This window comes from Austrofundulus limnaeus, unplaced genomic scaffold, assembly GCF_001266775.1.
Source record: "Austrofundulus limnaeus strain Quisiro unplaced genomic scaffold, Austrofundulus_limnaeus-1.0 Scaffold547, whole genome shotgun sequence".
NCBI lineage: Eukaryota > Metazoa > Chordata > Actinopteri > Cyprinodontiformes > Rivulidae > Austrofundulus > Austrofundulus limnaeus.
In genome coordinates, this window is record NW_013952949.1 from 127059 (window position 1) to 131339 (window position 4281).

The window sequence follows — 4281 nt, forward strand, 5'->3', positions numbered from 1 at the left end:
GCTTTAAACCCTGACTGAAACTCCTCATATAGATCATTTCTATCCAAATGTTCACATAATTGATTTGTAACTATTTCCTCAAGAATTTTTGAGATGATTGGGAGATTAGATATAGGTCTATAGTTGGCCAGAACTCCTGAATTAAGATCAGGTTTCTTAAGTAAAGGTTTAATTACAGCAACTTTAAAGCTCTGCGGCACATAACCATTCATTAAAGATAATATGAATATTAATTAAGGGAAATGCTTCTTTTAACAGTCTGGTTGGGATGGGATCTAACAGACATGTTGATGGTTTGAATGAAGCTATTATTTTAGATAATTCAGAGCWCAACAGGACAAAAACTGTCCAATCATAAATCAGGTTCTAGTGACACTAAAGCTGCCTCATCTGACAGAGAATCAGAGACAGTATGGCATGAATTTTATTCATTATGAAAATTATTTTATCTATAAAGAATCTCATGAAGTCATCACAGTTATAGGGATACATGGTTCAACAGAGATAGGACTTTTCTTTAGCTACAATACTGAACAGAAACCTGGGATTGTTTTTATTCTCTTCTGTTACATTTGTTAAAATCTAATCACTCAAGGATATGTAGTTTTAATGAAATGAAGAGTTTATTTAGTATGCTACACAACTTCTGTTTTTGTCTGTATGACTGACTAAACTAAAGTTTCTGTATGGTACTATGGTCCAAACAACTGGAAGCTGTGTGCAACAGTCAGACACATGGTCAGACCAATGAAAATTAATCAACTTTGTCAAACAAATGTTTAATCAATTAGTTTTCACAAAAAAAGAGGATTTATGTTACAATAAAAATAAAGATTTTTCACCAAAACTGAAGTTAAAATTACTTTTCAAGCTGATATTCAGTTTTTAGTCACAAATTCATCACCTGTCAGCAACTGTTTATTCTTAGCTCAGGCGCTTACAGGAAATCTTGTGGTTTCAGCATTTTTATCCACTTTCATGATTTCAGTAAAAGGGAACTTTGCTGTTGCAAGTTTGAGTTTTTTTTCTTTCGTTTTTTAAACAGCTGCATGTAGTTGTACAGTGTCACTCTCCACAGACGTTGACCTGCAGCACTGAAGCCTTGCCTGGTAAGACCGAAGTCTTTAACGACGTTATTCTATCAGAAATGAGTTTGATTGTAGGAAAACCTCTGTGATGTTTTTCTTTAGAACTGAGAGTGACATAAATGAAAACTACAGTAATTAAATTGCAAAAACACAGAGTGAATGCTCTGAATGATCTGAGACGGAATTAATAAACTTAAAACTGAAGCAAAACAGTAATTTAAAAAGCCAACAATAACAAAAAAAGTAGCTAAAACACAAAATTTGCAAAAACTGTTGCTTAAAGCTGAAGGTTTGATTTATTGCCATGATAGAGCTATTTCATGGCAACAAGGCGTTATAAACAAACATGATTTATAAAGAAATTAGAATAAAATATAACATAAATATGTAAATCAATATGTGATGTAAGCTCTTTAATACTCTGTGGTAAACCTTATTAAAAGCTATTTTCATGACAGTAAAAATGTTTCCATGTTTCACTGACAAAAGCCTAAAACAAAACTGGCATTTTTATAGAGTTTTTGATCACGTCCAGTTAGCAGCTGAAAGCTAAGGCTGTCAAAACAGTGGCTGGAAGCTATGATGGGTAAAACAGTACATGTTAGCTAGAATAGTCAAAATACATGCCGAAGTGTTATTAGAGTAATTAAAATCTAATACTTGCAAAATTCTAGTAAATTTCTAAAATAAGCAAAACACTAGCTAAAAGCTAAAATAAGCTAAACAGCAGCAAAAATGCCAGTGTTAATTCAACACCCACAGTGTTAATTTAACACCCACAGTGTTAATTTTAATACCAACAAAGTGTCTATATGTGTCCACACTCGCTGGTGTTAAAATAACATTAGTGTAAGTGTAAAATTTTAATACAAACCAATGTTTTATAATCAACAACACTGGGTGTCACATTAACATAGATATGGTTTTACCGAAAAAATATATTGTTAAAACTAACACCAGTGTATTTMAATTAACAGACAAAATTGTTGTGTTTGAAAGGTTAACAGACGCAAAGTGACAATACTGAGAGTGTAAATTTAACACTCAGAGTTAAAATCAAACTCTTTGTAACACTACTCAGTAGTTAGTACAATAAAATGGAGTCACTCTTCACACACCAGGAAGTACCTCTCACTCATGGTGTTGATTTTTGACCAATAACATAAACTTAAAGTTGAACAACTTGATCAAACTGAACAAGAAAACAAACCAAAACAACTAATTTTTACTCTCATGAACTTATTTAACAGCCATAAACATGAAAAACATCATTTCTGCAAGATTTCTCAGCAAGGAATGCTGGGTAAATACTGGCCTGACATGAGGTGGAAGAGGGCGGGGCTTTTCTGAATACTGCTTTCAACACTGCATGGTGTCATATAACAACAMTGTTAAGTGTTATATAAGACTTAACTGTGGGTGGAGCTTATTTAACACTGTCCAATGTCAACACTGAGGAAATCAACACTGAATTAACACCAACACTGGGTGTCAGTGTACACAGAAAGTGTTAAAATAACACTAGGGGGTGTTAAATTAACACCCAAAAGTTTAACACTGAAATTTTAACACTCCTGTTTTTGCTGGATTTCTAGCACAAAGTTTTTCAAGAATTTAAAGAGTAAAATATTGACCATCATACATTTACTAATACTCATTACTCATGATCAAGTACAGTATTTTAAGATGCGTAGTATTCATGCGGTTCTTTGAAGTATAGTCCAGTGTTCAGACCTACATTTGTTTCTGCTGTGTTTTGCAGTCATTTTCACATTTGGCAAATTGCACATTAAATTTTGCAGTTATAACGTAGAATATTAATAAAGCTCATTTTAAATAGGCTTGTATGAGAAAGTCAATAAAAAACAGGATAGCTGTGAATGTATTTGAGGATGTGGTGCCCGATTTTATGCATGCACTTTAGTAACTGTAATATGCTAATTTCCCAAACGTTACAAAAACCAAAAGACATATTTGCAATATCCTGAACCAGCTAAAGGTTTAAAAATATGTATGCTGTGGTAGTTACTTTTAAAAATGTGTGGAAGAAATTAGAAACAGGAAATTAGTGTGAATGCTGACTCAACATTTACACAATAATTCTGTGTTAATCATACATTTTCTTTGCTAAATAAATCATCTTTGTAAGCATGACAATGTTGTTTAATCATTTTGCATCTGTCGGCTCTTTCAAAGATGTTTTTTGTTTCATGTGCAGGATCAGTTTCCTGATCTGATTTTATTTCTCGTTATCACAGAGGATGATAGCGAACAGCACAAGTGTGCAGGTCAATGGCACCAACACTTTTCCACCCAGCTCCCCTGCTGGACTGGCTGCAGGGCTTTCACTCTTCATTCTACTTCTGCTGATTGGAGCCGCTGTGATTGTGTACAAATACCACAAGAAAAACGTGTGGCAGTTTGGACAGAGAGGAAGTCACAAAAAGGAGGTGTGTGCTGATCCCCTACAAGCTGAAGAACATCACTACACCAGTATGACCAGAGAGCAGACTGGGGGACAGGCAGAGGAACAYATACCAGTATACGAGAACCTGACGAGACCAGCTGCAAAGGACAGCAGGTACACTTTAACTTCTCTTTTATACATTTTATCACCAAAGGAAAAAGAATGATATTGTATTTGCACATGTCTGTGTGTGTGTTCATTTGTCTGTCTTTCAATGAACCACTGGACAGATCTTARTGTAACTCTCAGATGATTATCACTGGGTATACATCTACAACTGTTTAACTTCTGGAGTAAGTTCCATTTAAAATGGACACTACTGCTGAGCAACCTTAACAAACAAAAACTCCTCAATCCCATTGAACACAACATTTTGTGAGGTAGTAGCTGAGAGTAGCCTGGTAAAAACCAGCCTCTTGTTCTTCGCTTTGCTTTGTACAGAGGGTCTGATCTCTTGGTTTTTGAGAAATGAGTGCTTGCTGGAGGCATGGACTCTGTTGAAGTTTAAAACTACTGGATCTGATTTTACTGTCTGTCTGTCACTGTTAAATGTCGTTAACATTTGGCCAGGACGTATACAGTGCGCCAGCTCAGCAGTGAAGACACAAGAAAAAAAGTTAGTGCAGGGGAACTGGATCTTTGGGGTGAACCAGCCTTTGYCGTAATGTGTTTTGGGGTTTGAAAGCTACTGGGACATCATGTTTAGAAAATAAACGTCTCAGTTTC